Source organism: Arachis ipaensis, chromosome B4 (genome assembly GCF_059453495.1).
Source record: "Arachis ipaensis isolate K30076 ecotype BB chromosome B4, ASM5945349v1, whole genome shotgun sequence".
Taxonomy (NCBI): domain Eukaryota; kingdom Viridiplantae; phylum Streptophyta; class Magnoliopsida; order Fabales; family Fabaceae; genus Arachis; species Arachis ipaensis.
This window is the reverse complement of record NC_142439.1, coordinates 75,148,830-75,165,627: the sequence shown is the minus strand read 5'-3', so window position 1 is coordinate 75,165,627 and position 16,798 is coordinate 75,148,830. Positions and strand designations below refer to the sequence as shown.

At 39.6% G+C, this 16,798-nt stretch overlaps 1 non-coding gene across 1 annotated transcript; it reads left to right on the top strand.

Moving 5' to 3' along the window:
- Positions 1 to 16,451: 16,451 nt before the first annotated feature.
- On the top strand, positions 16,452 to 16,559 carry LOC148567965 (small nucleolar RNA R71). The gene has a single exon (XR_015882518.1). It is a non-coding gene; the product is annotated as a small nucleolar RNA R71 (small nucleolar RNA).
- The last annotated feature ends 239 nt before the right edge of the window (positions 16,560 to 16,798 follow it).

Below are 16,798 nucleotides of genomic sequence, written 5' to 3'. Positions count from 1 at the left end.
TCTGGTTTGTAACCTATTTCTGGCGTTTAACTTCAGAATAGGGCAGGAAGTTGGTGTTTAAACGCCAGTTTGCATCGTCGAAACTTGAGAAAAGTATGGACTATTATATATTGCTAGAAAGCTCCAGAAAGAGTGCACCAATTGGGTTTCTGTAGCTCCAGAAAGTCCATTTCAAGTGCAGGGAGGTCAGAATCCAACAGCATCTGCAGTCCTTTTTCAGCCTCTGAATCAGATTTTTGCTCAGGTCCCTCAATTTCAGCCAGAAAGTACCTGAAATCACAAAAAAGCACACCAACTCATAGTAAAGTCCAGAAATGTGATTTTTGCATAAAAACTAATAAAAATATACTAAAAAGTAGCTAAATGCTACTAAAAACTATAAGAAAATACCCCCAAAAAGTGTATAAAATATCCGCTCATCGCAACACCAAACTTAAACTGTTGCTTGTCCTCAAGCAACTAGACAAATAAAATAGGATAGAAAGAAAATCAAGAGGCAATAACATCTCAGAATTTTATATGAAACTCAAATTCTCATTAGATGAGCAGGACTAGTAGCTTTTTGCTTCTGAACAGTTTTGGCATCTCACTTCATCCTTTGAAGTTCAGAATGATTGGCATCTATAGGAACTCAGAATTCAGATAGTGTTATTGATTCTCCTAGTTTCATATGTTGATTCTTGAACACAGCTACTTTATGAGTCTTGGCCGTGGCCCTAAGCACTTTATTTTCCAGTATTACCACCGAATACATAAATGCTACAGACACATAACTGGGTAAACCTTTTCAGATTGTGACTTAGCTTTGCTAAAGTCCCCAGTTAGAGGTGTTCAGAGTTCTTAAGCACACTCTTTTTTCTTTGGACCATGACTTTAACCGCTCAGTCTCAAGTTTTTCACTTGACACCTTCACACCACAAGCACATGGTTAGGGACAGCTTGGTTTAGCCGCTTAGGCCTGGATTTTATTCCTTTAGGCCCTCCTATCCATTAATGCTCAAAGCCTTGGATCCTTTTACCCCTTGCCTTTTGGTTTAAAGGGTTATTGGCTTTTAGCTCTTGCCTTTTGGTTTAAAGAGCTTTTGGCTTTTTCTGCTTGCTTTCTCTTCTCTCTATTTTTTTTTCGCAAGCCTTGTTCTTCACTGCTTTTTCTTGCTTCAAGAATCAATTTTATGATTTTTCAGATTATCAATAACATTTCTCCTTTTTCATCATTCTTTCAAGAGCCAACAATTTTAACATTCAAAAACAACAAATTCAAAAGACATATGCACTGTTCAAGCATTCATTTAGAAGACCAAAAGTATTGGCACCACATATAAATAATGCGAATTTTTCTTATTAAGAACTCGAAAATAAAACTGCCTCCTTATTCTAAAAATCTGCTATTTTATTCATGTTTAATGATGATGAGAAAAATAAATTATAGCTTACTTGGAGATAATAAAATAAAAACTAAAAATAAAGATAAAGATATTAATTACTATTATTCATGTGCCTCCTAAGGTAGATCTCTAATAGCAAAAGTTATCACAGAGTTAAGATTAGGACTCAACAACCTTTATTTTGGGAGATGGATGCTCTTTTAATCTGTGGGGTGTCTGGCCCTTCAAGAAACAGCTTCTGGCACTTCAGCTCCTGTAGCTCATGCCCTTGCTTCTTATGTTCCTTCAGCAGTTTGCAGAGCATGCTATTTTGAACTTGCTGTTCTTCTTTAGTTGATCCATAGCTTCTTGTAGCTTGGTGACAGAGGCCTCTAGGCGGGTCCAGTAGTCAATCTGAGGGATTTCTGGGAGGAACTCCTGTGCCCTCCTTTTGATGGAGTTATCTTGCACTTGTTGTCCTTCCGTTGATTTTTTGGTGATTGGGTGCTCGACTGAGATATACTCATCCACTCCCATCTTTACCCCAGCATCCTTGCATAGCAGAGATATTAAGCTTGGGTAAGCCAATTTGGCCTCCTTGGAGTTCTTGTTTGCAATTGTGTAGAGCTCACACGAAATCAGATCTTGAACCTCCACTTCTTTTTCCTGCATAATACAGTGGATCATTATTGCTCTTTTGAGAGTAATCTCAGAGTGGTTACTGGTGGGCAGTATGGAATGCCCAATGAAGTCCAGCCAGCCCCTAGCGACTGGTTTGAGATCTCCTCTCTTGAGTTTAACTTCAGAATAGGGCAGGAAGTTGGCGTTTAAACGCCATTTTGAGTCGTTGAAACTCGGGTAAAGTATGGACTATTATATATTGCTGGAAAGCCCTGGATGTCTACTTTCCAACGCAATTAAGAGCGCACAAATTGGGTTTCTGTAGCTCCAGAAAGTCCATTTCGAGTGAAGGGAGGTCAGAATCCAACAGCATCTGCAGTCCTTTTTCAGCCTCTGAATCAGATTTTTGCTCAGGTCCCTCAATTTCAGCCAGAAAGTACCTGAAATCACAGAAAAGCACACCAACTCATAGTAAAGTCCAGAAATGTGATTTCTGCATAAAAACTAATAAAAATATACTAAAAAGTAGCTAAATGCTACTAAAAACTATAAGAAAATACCCCCAAAAAGTGTATAAAATATCCGGTCATCGCAACACCAAACTTAAACTGTTGCTTGTCCTCAAGCAACTAGACAAATAAAATAGGATAGAAAGAAAATCAAGAGGCAATAACATCTCAGAATTTTATATGAAACTCAAATTCTCATTAGATGAGCAGGACTAGTAGCTTTTTGCTTCTGAACAGTTTTGGCATCTCACTTCATCCTTTGAAGTTCAGAATGATTGGCATCTATAGGAACTCAGAATTCAGATAGTGTTATTGATTCTCCTAGTTTCGTATGTTGATTCTTGAACACAGCTACTTTATGAGTCTTGGCCGTGGCCCTAAGCACTTTATTTTCCAGTATTACCACCGAATACATAAATGCTACAGACACATAACTGGGTAAACCTTTTCAGATTGTGACTTAGCTTTGCTAAAGTCCCCAGTTAGAGGTGTTCAGAGTTCTTAAGCACACTCTTTTTTCTTTGGACCATGACTTTAACCGCTCAGTCTCAAGTTTTTCACTTGACACCTTCACACCACAAGCACATGGTTAGGGACAGCTTGGTTTAGCCGCTTAGGCCCGGATTTTATTCCTTTAGGCCTTCCTATCCATTAATGCTCAAAGCCTTGGATCCTTTTACCCCTTGCCTTTTGGTTTAAAGGGTTATTGGCTTTTAGCTCTTGCCTTTTGGTTTAAAGAGCTTTTGGCTTTTTCTGCTTGCTTTCTCTTCTCTCTCTTTTTTTTTCGCAAGCCTTGTTCTTCACTGCTTTTTCTTGCTTCAAGAATCAATTTTATGATTTTTCAGATTATCAATAACATTTCTCCTTTTTCATCATTCTTTCAAGAGCCAACAATTTTAACATTCAAAAACAACAAATTCAAAAGACATATGCACTGTTCAAGCATTCATTTAGAAGACCAAAAGTATTGCCACCACATATAAATAATGCGAATTTTTCTTATTAAGAACTCGAAAATAAAACTGCCTCCTTATTCTAAAAATCTGCTATTTTATTCATGTTTAATGATGATGAGAAAAATAAATTATAGCTTACTTGGAGATAATAAAATGAAAACTAAAAATAAAGATAAAGATATTAATTATTATTATTCATGTGACTCCTAATGTAGATCTCTAATAGCAAAAGTTATCACAGAGTTAATATTAGGACTCAACAACCTTTATTTTGGGAGATGGATGCTCTTTTAATCTGTGGGGTGTCTGGCCCTTCAAGAAACAGCTTCTGGCGCTTCAGCACCTGTAGCTCATGCCCTTGCTTCTTATGTTCCTTCAGCAGTTTGCAGAGCATACTATTTTGAACTTGCTGTTCTTCTTTAGTTCATCCATAACTTCTTGTAGCTTGGTGACAGAACCCTCTAGGCGGGTCCAGTAGTCAATCTGAGGGATTTCTGGGAGGAACTCCTGTGCGCTCCTTTTGATGGAGTTATCTTGCACTTGTTGTCCTTCCATTGATTTTTTGGTGAATGGGTGCTCGACTGAGATATACTCATCCACTCCCATCTTAACCCCAGCATCCTTGCATAGCAGATATATTAAGCTTGGGTAAGCCAATTTGGCCTCCTTGGAGTTCTTGTTTGCAATTGTGTAGAGCTCACACGAAATCAGATCTTGAACCTCCACTTCGTTTCCCTGCAAAATACAGTGGATCATTATTGCTCTTTTGAGAGTAATCTCAAAGTGGTTACTAGTGGGCAGTATAGAATGCCCAATGAAGTCCAGCTAGCCCCTAGCGATTGGTTTGAGATCTCCTCTCTTGAGTTTAACTTCAGAATAGGGCAGGAAGTTGGCATTTAAACGCCAGTTTGCGTCATTGAAATTCGGGCAAAGTATAGACTATTATATATTTCTGGAAAGCCATGGATGTCTACTTTCCAATGCAATTAAGAGCGTGCCAATTGGGTTTCTATAGCTCTAGAAAGTCCATTTCGAGTGCAGGGAGGTCAGAATCCAAGAACATCTGCAGTCCTTTTTCAGCCTCTGAATCAGATTTTTGCTCAGGTCCTTCAATTTCAGCCAGAAAGTACATGAAATCACAAAAAATCACACCAACTCATAGTAAAGTCCAAAAATGTGATTTTTGCATAAAACTAATAAAAATATACTAAAAAGTAGCTAAATCCTACTAAAAACTATATGAAAATACCCCCAAAAAGCGTATAAAATATCCGCTCATCAAAGATCCCGGAAGCTTTATGATACCATGCACATTAGAGGATGCTTATACCAAGACAGCTCTGTGTGACCTTGGGGCAAGTATCAACCTAATACCTGCATCCACTATAAAAAAGCTTGGCTTGACTGATGAAGTTAAACCAACCCGGATATGCCTCCAACTTGTTGATGGCTCCATTAAAATCCCATCAAGCATAATTGAGGACATGATTGTCAAGGTTGGGCCATTTGCCTTTCCTACTGACTTTGTAGTACTAGAAATAGAGGAGCACAAGAGTGCAACTCTCATTCTAGGAAGACCCTTCCTAGCAACAGGACGAACCCTCATTGACGTCCAAAGAGGAGAGATAACCCTGAGAGTCAATGAGTATGAGTTTAGGTTGAATGCTGTCAAACCTATACAGCATCCAGACACACCAAAAGACTGCCTGAGCGCAGATGTTATTAACTCCTTGGTAGAAAAGGTCAATATGACTGAGAGTCTCGATTCAGAGCTAGAGGACATTTTTAAGGATGTTCAGCCTGATTTGGAGGAACCAGAGAGAACGGAAGAACCTCTGAAAACTCCTCAGGAAGAGGATACGCCTCCTAAACCCGAGCTCAAACCACTACCACCATCCCTGAAATATGAATTTCTGGGAGAATGTGACACTTTTCCGGTGATCATAAGCTCTGCTTTAAATCCACAGGAAGAGAAAGCACTAATTCAAGTGCTAAGGACACACAAGACATCTCTTGGGTGGTCCATAAGTGATCTTAAGGGTATTAACCCAGCAAGATGCATGCACAAGATCCTATTGGAGGATGATGCTAAGCCAGTGGTTCAACCACAGAGGCGGCTAAATCCAGCCATGAAGGAGGTAGTGCAAAAAGAGGTCACTAAGTTACTGAAGGCTGGGATTATTTATCCCATTTCTGACAGCCCCTGGGTGAGCCCTGTCCAAGTTGTCCCCAAGAAGGGAGCCATGGTGCGTGGCAGAAGTTAACCAATTTAGAGAATTCAATTAAGAAATAGCGTTCCACATATAGCTCTTAACTAGCTAAGATCTGCCTCACTAATTTAAAAAGGGTTGTCACAAATTTTAGAAATAAAATACTGGGAGTATGAGTCCCAGGTCGTCTCCCAACGAGTTGTAGGAAAGAGTGCTAATTTATTAATTAGAAAATTTCCAGAAAGTTGAGTTTGATAATAAGTAATTAAAATAATTGTGAACTAAGGCAATAAAAATAAACTGAAAATAATTACTGATATTCTGAATAAAAGGCCTTGACTGGGGGAATAATTAAGTAGAACTTCTATCCTTATTGGGATCTTCTCAAGTGTGGTGTAAAAAGGTTGTTGTTCTCACTCGATTTTCCCTTACTAAATAAGGAAAGGAATGGTGATTGAACTAACTCTCCCCCTCAGGTCCTAGCCCTCTCCCTTGGGAAGGTCTAGTGTTAGTAGGTATGGAATTAGCCAACAACGTCCAGTTTAACCAAGCACTTGAGCATTCCAACTCAAGTATCACCTCTTAATCAACCCCCATGTCAAGTAGAAATTCTAATCAATTGACATGAAATTAATAATCATAAAAATATGAGAATACATAACTAATTAAAATAAAATAGAGAATTAAATTAATTAAATAAAAATAACTTCATATATTAATAAATTCAAAATGTAACATACTTAATTGAATAAAGTCAATGAGTAACTAATTAAAAATAAAGGAATAAGGAAACAAACTAAAGTGATGTCTTCAACGGAGGTAATGACTTTCAGCATCCAAAAATCCAAGCAAAAGCATAAACTATCAATGTAATGCAACTCTAAAAACTCAGATCTAAATCTAAGAGCAATCCTAATGTGTGAATCTCAATGTGTGTGGATGCCTCCTGAGTGTCTGCATGTTCCCTAGGTTTAGTCTGTGTTTTTGGGCCGAGAACTGGGTTAAAAAGCGGCCCAAAATTGCCCCCAGCGTATTCTGCTATTTTTTTGCAGATCGCGCAGGTCACGCGTACGGGTCATCCACGCGTTCGCATCATTCAGCGTTTTTCCTTGCCACGCGTTCGCGTGGTTCACGTGTTCGCGTCACGCGTGTAGACTCCAATCCACGCGTTTACGTCAGGCACGCGTCCGCGTTATTACAAATTCTTTATTTCGCGCGTTCGCATGGGCCATGCGCTCACGTCATTGCTCGCTGGTCATCTCCTTAGTTTCTTGTGTTCCTTCCATTTTTGCAAGCTTCCTCTCCAATTTCCAAGCCATTCATGCCCTATGAAGCCTGAAACACTTAACACACGGATCACGGCATCGAATGGGATAAATGAGAATTAAAATACATAATTAAAAGTCTCTAGGAAGCAATTTTTCAACCATAAACAATTTTGGGAAGGAATTGTAAATACATGCCAATCATATGAATAAGTGGGTAAAGATTTGATAAAACCACACAATTAAACACAATATAAATCATAAAATAACGGTTTATCAACCTCCCCACACTTAAGCATTAGCATGTCCTCGTGCTTAGTTGAAGGAGATAAAGTAAATGAGTGGGGACATGTAAAACTCATGAAATGCAATGCAACCTATATATATATATATATATATATATATATATATATATATATATATATATATATGCAACTATATGCTTCTTGTCTACTTGGTTAAAAGTAAGTAAGCTCTTCAAGACAAATATAAATTAGATTTCATTAACTCAATTCATATAGTAAATACAGGTAACATTGTAAGAAGACAGCTCATGAAAGCAGGGAACATAGAATTAAGCACTGAACTCTCACTGATGGTGTATGTGCACTCTATTTTCTCAAGCGTATAGGGTAATCACTCTACTCTTCTCTAGTCATGCTTTCTAAAATTTGTTCTTCACCTAACCAATCAACAATATTTAACATACCAATGCAAACATCATGAGGTCTTTTCAAGGTTGTAATGGGGCTAAGGTAAGGGTAAGGGTATATGTATATGGCTAAGTGAGCTTTATAAATTGAATCTTTTAATTAACCTAAGCTTCCACCTAATATACATACACTCTATATAACTCTAGAATCATGCCTAGCTACCCATAGTCTTCACTTTTGCATTACATACTCATGTATCAATTTTTCTTTAATTGGTATCACATATGCATTGATCTTTATTAAACTTAACTTAGCATTGGGGTGATTTTCTCCCCTTATTTATTTAAATATTTATTCAATATATATATATATATATATATATAAATAATTTTTTTTGTAAAAGTAAAAGTAAACATAACATTATCAATGCACATGGAATTTCAATTTTTCTAGTCTCACATGAGTAGGTACCCAAATTCCCATTATTTTATCGTGACACATCCCCTTATTAACCATTGTTCCCACAATTTTCCCATACTCAATTAACACACCATTCCTATTTTAAGCTAACCAAAGATTCAACTTGGGGTTTATATTTTGTTTTTATGCTTAAGGCTAGTAATGTGGTAAAATATAGAACAAATGGGATAAAAAGGCTCAAAGTGGCTGACAAAGGTAATTTAAAGGGTAGGCTTATTTGGAATAAGTGAGCTGAACAAATAATGGCCTCAATCATATGCATGCATATAACATATTAAATATTGGACATATAGGATGAAACAAAATAAGATTACAATCATAGAGAAGCAAACACACAAGAATAAAATATTTATGGTTAAAAAATGTAACCATGTAATTAAGCTCAAATCTCACAGGTTGTGTGTTCTTAGCTTTTTAAACTATGTTCCAAATATAACTTCAAACAAGTTTACACAAAGGTTTTGGTTTAAATTAGTGAAATTTTTCAAAAAGTAGGGTCTTAGAAGAAATTTATTATTTTCAATCAAGTAGAACATGCATGTGAATAACCTATTTCTATGCAATCTATCTTATTTTACAAAAGAAAAATTAACTAAATATCCTATTTTACTGGTGTTTAAGGAAAAGAAATTACCTCTGGAAGTCAGGTACTGACCGACCTCCCCACACTTAAGGCTTTGCACCGTCCTCGGTGCCATCTGTCAGGAACAGAGGGGGGCTGGTAGCAGCATCTCCACCATCAGGATCGTCATGGCTCCCTGTGCTGGTAAATAAAGTGGACTCCGAGGTATCTGGGTCTTTGTAGTTTCCCAAAAGTAGCCCCTTGAGGTATGTGAATCGGCGCTTGTTACGACGCTCTCTTAGCTTTGCTTTATGTTCCTGCCGATCCATCCTTTCAAGTATTTGATGGAGCAGTTAGTTTGTTGTAGGTGCTTGTGGTGTTGAAGGAGGAATGTCTTCAGCCGATTCTGTAGGTTGGCTTATAGTGGCTGCTGGTGGTCTGATATATTTCCCGTTAGGGACGGACTGATCATCCCAGGGGAGTATGGCTTTGGTGTCCCCGGCTTTGTAGGAGACTCCGGCTGTCGAGACGAGATATGAAACCAAGGCGGAAAAAGGCAAGTTGCCCGCTATCTGTACGTGTCCCATTACATTCCGGATGTGTCTTGGTAAGTTTAGGTGCTGGCCAGTAAGGATACACCAGAGTAAAACAGCCATGTCTGCAGTGAAGGAGGACTCGTGAGTGCTCGAAAAGACATAATGGGACATGATCTGTACTCATACTTTAGCCTCCAAGGTAAGTGCTAAAGCCGATATCCCTTTTGGTTGGGATCGATGGTATCCGTAGATCCATCTGCTGCCAGGTTGTGCTATAACTATGAGAACGGCGTCCCAGTCAAATTGATATGTCTGGCGCTTGAGTGAGGCTTCTTGGAATGCGTCCAATCCTGCTGGAGCGGGGGGAAGATCTAAAGCTTGTTGAATGGCCTCTTCTGTTATGGGGACTTGCTTCTGACGGACATAGATAGACTGCATGGTTGGCATGTGAAAGTTGGAGTAGAATTCTACTACCCATGAGAGATTAACCTGCCGTGGCTGTCTCCGTAGGAATTCCCATTGTCTTTGTTCAATTTTCGGCTCAACCAATTCAATAATGCGGTTTGGGAGGATGAAAAGGTATTCATTGTTGTAATTCCTCTCTGCCAGGATGGGGAACATCTGCTCACAGTAGCAGTTAGGAAACCGCGTAGTGTCCTTTGCTGGAAAGGCTTTTTCTTTTTCATCGACCTTGATGATCCTCTTGATTCTTTTTGTTGAGCGCTTTACTGCTGTTGAAGATGGCTCTGCCACTAATGTTCTTTTTGTTCCTCTCCTTGCTGGTGGTTTGGGGGTAGCTTTCTCTTTGCCCTTCTTGGTGGCCATCCTGAAAAAGAAAAGAGGTAAGTACATGTAAATTTGAGGGTTCGAGCATGAGAGCGAATATTATGAGTGGTAATCAATGCACGGTAAAGAGGGATGTCGTTAACACATGGTCTAGACTACATGTGAAAAGGTCATCAAAGGTAAGATAGTAAATGCATGTGATGGCAATTAAATGCAAGATGTTTATTGGCATGCCAGCAAAGGCATGCGTAGCATAGATCAAGCATTCAATATCCAAGTTAGATTACCACATCATTCAAACTAACAATCTGTTTGTATGGACAATTCTATTTTAATCAATAAAATATAAAAGGGGTTTTATGAAAAGCAGGCATTAAAGTAGTGAAATAGAATAAATTAAAATAATGTGCAATGCCATACGGGCTTTTTCACAAACACTTGGCATGCATGATGAAGATGTTATTGAGAGTAGAAAATTTGAACATGCAAGCAACCTTTATGAAAAGTAATATATAATTGTCAAACAAAACCATAATAATCCACAAGCAAAATATGAAAAATAAAGACTGAAATAAATTTTCAACACCAATAAAAAGGGATAAAAAGAAAGAAAAATAAGGAAAAATATAGATAATGAAGGTGAAAAGAAAAAATTTAAAACATAAATAAAATTGATAAGGGAAAGTAAAAAATAAAGAAAGAAAGAAAAGAACCTTGATGATGGGTGTGAAAAATAAGGACGGAGAAGGTAAAAAGTGAGGATGAATAGAGAAGGAAGAAGGGGGAAGAAAGAAATAAGAAAGGAAAAGAAATATAAGGATTTGGGAGAAGAAAAGATAAGATATTTTGGTTGAGCTGGATATTCTGTGCGCTGCATGCGACGCGGACGCGTGAGTCACGCGGTCGCGTGGCATGTGAATTTGTCAAGTGACGCAGACGCGTGGGTCACGCGGTCGCGTGACTTGAATTGTGCGAATGGCGCGAGAGCAGCCGTGCGTTCGCGCGACTCTCTGTTTCAAACTCTTTTTGCCAAATTTTTAAGGTGATGCGATCGCGTGGTTGACGCGATCGCGTGAATGGTTATGTTTTGAAAACGACGCGGCCGCATGGGGCACGCGGTCGCATGATGTAGCTGGTGCTTCTAGCATCAGTCCAGCCCAGCTCCATCGCAACATGCTGCCATACACCTATTTACGTCAATTTTACAAGGCCACGTGTTCGCGTGGGTGACGCGGACGCGTGGGGAGGCTATTTTGCAAACGACGCGGCCGCGTGGGTGACGCGGGCGTGTGGGCATGTTTGTACCTAAGGCATGCCTCCAGCCATGCTTTTGCGTGACTCGCTGTTCAGCTTTCTTTTCTCCATAATGCACTGGTGACGCGGACGCGTCAGCGACGCTGCCGCGTCGCGTGTTCTTTTTGTTTTTGTTTTTTTTTTAAATGAAAAACTATTATGCAAAATGCACATGCAAACTGTATGCAACTAAATGCAGGGATGATGAGAAGAGTCATTAACATCATAAAAATAAAGTAAAAATAAAACTAAGACTGAAACGGAACGATCATACCATGGTGGGTTGTCTCCCACCTAGCACTTTGCTTTTACGTCCTTAAGTTGGACGCTCGTTAGGCTCATTCAGCTTCTCTTGGTGGATCTTCCAAGAGGAAGATCTCTAGTTCCTTTTGATTCTTCATCTTCTCACCATGGTAAAGCTTTAGGCGATGTCCATTAACCTTAAGAAATTTGGAGTTAACAGGATGACGCAGGTGGAAAACTCCGTATAGCTCTACCTTTTCTACTCTATATGGACCTTCCCATCTTGATCTCAATTTACCTGGCATGAGCCTCAGTTTGGAGTTATATAGTAGGACTAACTCCCCTGGTCTGAATTCTTTTCTTTTAATGTGCTTGTCATGGACAGCCTTCATTTTCTCCTTGTAACGCCTGGAGTTGTCATATGCTTCTAGGCGGAGGTTCTCTAGTTCTGCTAGTTGTAGCTTCCTTTCAGCACCAGCTTTCGTAAGATTCATGTTGCACTCTCTTACAGCCCAGAAAGCCTTGTGTTCCACCTCCACGGGGAGGTGGCAAGCCTTTCCGTATACCAAGCAGAAGGGGCTCATCCCAATGGGTGTCTTGTACGCTGTTCTATATGCCCAGAGTGCATCTTGTAGCCTGGCACTCCAGTCCTTCCTGTGAGGTTTTACTATCTTTTCCAGAATCCATTTAATCTCTCTGTTAGAGACTTCTGCTTGTCCATTGGTCTGGGGATGATAAGCTGTTGCTACTTTGTGAATTATCCCATGCTTTTTTAGTAATCCTGTTAGTCTTCTGTTACAAAAATGGGTACCTTGATTGCTCACGATCGCTCGTGGTGATCCAAAGCGACAGATAATATCGTTTCTAACAAAGGAAACAACAGTGTTAGCATCATCAGTACGGGTAGGAATTACTTTCACCCATTTAGAAACATAATCTACGGCTAACAATATATAAAAATAACCATTAGAATTCGGAAACAGACCCATGAAGTCAATGCCCCAAACATCAAATATTTCACAGAAAAGCATAAGCTGTTGAGGCATCTCATCCCTCTTGGATATATTACCAAACCTTTGGCATGGGGAACAAGATTTACAAAATTCAGCAGCATCTTTAAAAAGAGTAGGCCACCAGAATCCACAGTCTAGAATTTTTCTAGCTGTTCTTTGAGGGCCAAAATGCCCTCCACTCTTAGATGAGTGGCAGGCCTCTAAAATGGACTGGAATTCTGATTGAGGCACACACCGTCTAATTACTTGGTCAGCACCACACCTCTATAAATATGGATTGTCCCATATATAATATTTGGACTCACTTTTCAGCTTGCCTCTCTAGTGCTTAGTAAAATATGGAGGAAAAGTGTGGCTAACTAGATAATTAGCTACAGGTGCATACCAAGGAACTACTTCAGATACTGCTTGTAAGCTGTCAAATGGGAAATTATCATTTATAAGAGTGGAGTCACCCTTAATGTTCTCAAGGTGACTCAGGTGGTCTGCCACTAAATTCTGGTTACCACTCCTGTCCTTAATTTCTAAATCAAATTCTTGTAACAGCAGTATCCAACGTATTAGGCTTGGTTTGGATTCCTTTTTAGCTAATAAATATTTCAGAGCTGCATGGTTTGAGTACACTACTACCTTAGTACCAAGTAAGTAGGCTCGGAATTTATCCAGAGCAAAAATAATAGCAAGAAGCTCTTTTTCAGTAGTAGTGTAATTAGACTGGGTAGCATCTAAAGTTTTAGATGCATAAGTAATTACAAAAGGGTTCTTACCTTCGCGCTGAGCCAGCGCTGCTCCTACTGCATGGTTGGAAGCATCACACATGATTTCAAATGGCTGGTTCCAGTCTGGTCCCCTCACAATTGGAGCTTGAGTCAGGGCGATCTTCAGCTTATCAAACGCTTGCATACATCTTTCACTGAATTCGAACTCAATTTCCTTATGCAGCAATCTGGATAAAGGTAATGCTACCTTACTGAAGTCCTTAATAAATCTCCTGTAAAAACCTGCGTGGCCAAGGAACGAACAGACTTCCCTCATGGAGGAGGGGTAAGGTAAACTAGAAATAACATCCACCTTTGCTGGATCTACAGAAATGCCAGTATTAGACACAACATGTCCTAGTACAATTCCTTGTTTGACCATAAAGTGACATTTTTCAAAATTTAATACAAGGTTTGTACTAACACATCTGTCTACCACTCTAGATAAACTATCTAAGTAAAGGCTAAATGAATCACCATATATGCTAAAATCATCCATAAAAACTTCCATACAGTTCTCAATAAGATCAGAGAAAAGACTAATCATGCATCTTTGAAAAGTAGCGGGTGCATTGCATAAGCCAAAGGGCATTCTCTTATAAGCATAAGTCCCAAAAGGACATGTAAAAGTAGTCTTTTCTTGATCTTCAGGAGCTATATGAATTTGAAAGTATCCTGTATAACCATCTAAGAAACAATAATGAGATTTACCTGACATGCGATCAAGCATTTGATCAATGAATGGCAAGGGGTAATGATCCTTACGAGTGGCTTGGTTGAGACGCCTATAGTCAATGCAAACTCTCCATGAATTATGCACTCTAGTTGTCAGAAGCTCTCCATGCTCATTCTTTATTGTTGTGACTCCAGACTTCTTGGGCACTACTTGTACTGGGCTGACCCATTCACTATCTGAAATTAGGTAAATAATATCTGCTTCAAGTAGCCTGGTCACTTCCTTCTTGACAACTTCTAAGATGGTGGGATTCAATCTTCTTTGAGGCTGACGGACAGGCTTTGCTCCCTCTTCTAAGAATATTCTGTGTTCGCAAAATTAAGGACTGATGCCTACTATATCCGCCAAGCTCCATCCAATTGCTTTCTTATGTTTTCTCAGCACACTGAGTAGTTGTTCTTCTTGTTAAGAAGTGAGTTCCCTTGTAATGATGACTGGGAACTTCTGCTTGTCCTCAAGGTAAGCATACTTGAGGTGTGGAGGAAGGGGCTTTAACTCTAATTTCTACTCACAGCTAGGCTCTGGATCATCCGGGGCTGGTGATAATGGTAAAGTCTTCTCATGGTTTTCAGAAAGTGTCCCCACACTTGGACCTTGCTCCATGTACTTTTCTTCTAATTCTTCCTGGTGAACTTCAGTTACAGTTTCATTAATAATGTCGCATTGGAAGATAGAATGATCTTCCGGAGGATGCTTCATAGCTTCATTTAAACTGAAACTCACTGTTTTGCCATCTATCTCAAAAGAGTAAGTTCCTGAGAATGCATCTAGCTTGAACTTTGAAGTCTTCAGGAATGGTCTTCCAAGCAAGATTGATGATGGTTTTCCTGAGTCATTAGGGGGCATTTCCAGGATGTAGAAATCAATGGGAAACGTGAGCCCCTTAATGCTCAGTAGTACATCTTCAGTAATTCCAACTACTGTAATAATGCTTTTATCTGCTAACACAAAACGAGCTGCCGACCTTTTTAAGGGAGAGAACCTTAAAGTATCATATATAGACAAAGGCATTATGCTAACACATGCTCCTAAATCACACATACAGTCAGAAAATATCACACCTCCAATGGTACAGTTAACCATACATGGACCTGGATCACTACATTTTTTAGGTATATTTCCCATTAAAGCAGATATAGAACTATCTAAAGAAATAGTTTCTAATTCATTGATTTTATCTTTATGTATGCACAAATCTTTTAGAAACTTTGCGTATTTAGGTACCTGTTGAATAACATCAAAAAGGGGAACAGTTACCTCGACCTTTTTGAATATTTCTACCATTTTGGGGTCAAGTTCCATCTGTTTTCTGGGCTTCCTTGCAAGTTGTGGAAATAGAATAGGAGGGGCGCGATTTGTAGCTTCAGCATCCCTTGGTGCTTCATTTTGTGGTTGAGCTTCTTCGTCTTCAACTATGTCTTGTACGTCCTCTTCTTCTTCAGCTTCTTCCACTTCCACCACATCCTCTGTTGGCACGTTTTTTGGTGGGTTTGGCTCCTTATGGTTCCTCTCCTGAAGTGTGGTTCCAGACCTTAGAGTGATGGTATTGATGCCACCCTTGGAATTAGGCAGTTGTTGAGAAGAAATTCCATTAGAGCTTGAAGGTTGATGTGTGAAATTAAGTGAGGAATCCATCCGGGAGACAAGAGCTTGTAAAGTGGCAGTTAAGCCATTCATACTAGAGTTAAGCTGAGCATGCATGTCTTGTTGTCCTTGTGCAAGAGAACGGAGCATCTCATCATTTGATGAGGAACTAGAATAAGCAGTCTGAGAAACTTGTTGTTGGGTTTGCTGGGGTCCTTGTGATTGTCTTAGGTGAGGTGCTCTGTAAGGTTGGTTCTGATTCTGCTATATGTTGTTATTACTATTCCACCTCTGGTTTCCATTATTGTCTCTGCCTCCTCTGTTAAAGTTATCCCTCTAGCCATGGTTAGAATTATCTCTCCAACCTTGGTTGGAGTTGTCTTGCCATCCATGGCTATTATTGCCACCTTGGTTGTAGTTGCCGCCTTGTTGATTATATCCTTGATTCGGGCGGTCATAAAAGTTGTGAGTGGCTGCCACAGTGTTGTCTTCCTGGAACTGCGGACATTCATCAGTATAATGACTATAATCAGCACAGATCCCGCATACTCTTTGTGGAACTAACTGTTGGCTCTGTTGTGGTGAAGGCTGAGCTTGTTGTGCTTGTTGTTGATTCAGCTGCATCTGCTTCAGTAGGTTGGTCATTTCACATATACTCTGGGTGAGAGCAGTAGTCTCTTTGCTAGTGGAAATCTCTACAACAGCCTTGGGGTTGCGCCTCTGTCTGTGATTCCTAGTGGACTCAGCTAAATCGCTGATCAGCTGCCATGCTTCATCTGCGGTTTTGTACCTTTTCAGAGAACCATTACTGGCACTTTCCAGTGTAGTCTTATCCTGGAGGTTCATGCCTTGGGTGAAGTAACTGATCAATACTAGTTTACCAATCATGTGATGGGGACATGTGTCCAGGAGATTGTTGAAGCGCTCCCAATATTCAAAGAGAGTCTCTGATTCGCCTTGAACAATGCAGGAGATCTCTTTTCTCAGTTTATCTGTGACTTCAGTTGGGAAGTATTTTTCCAAAAATTCTCTTCTAAGCGTATCCCAGTTGGTAACAGTTGCTTCAGGTTGGGAGTAGTACCACTCCCTCGCCTTTTCCTCAAGAGAAAATGGGAAAGCAGTTAACAGAATAGAAGTTTCATCTGCACCATGACGCCTAACAGTAGAACAGGCTGTCTGGAAATCCTTAAGGTGCTTGATAGGCTCTTGAGCAGGTAAGCTATGAAACT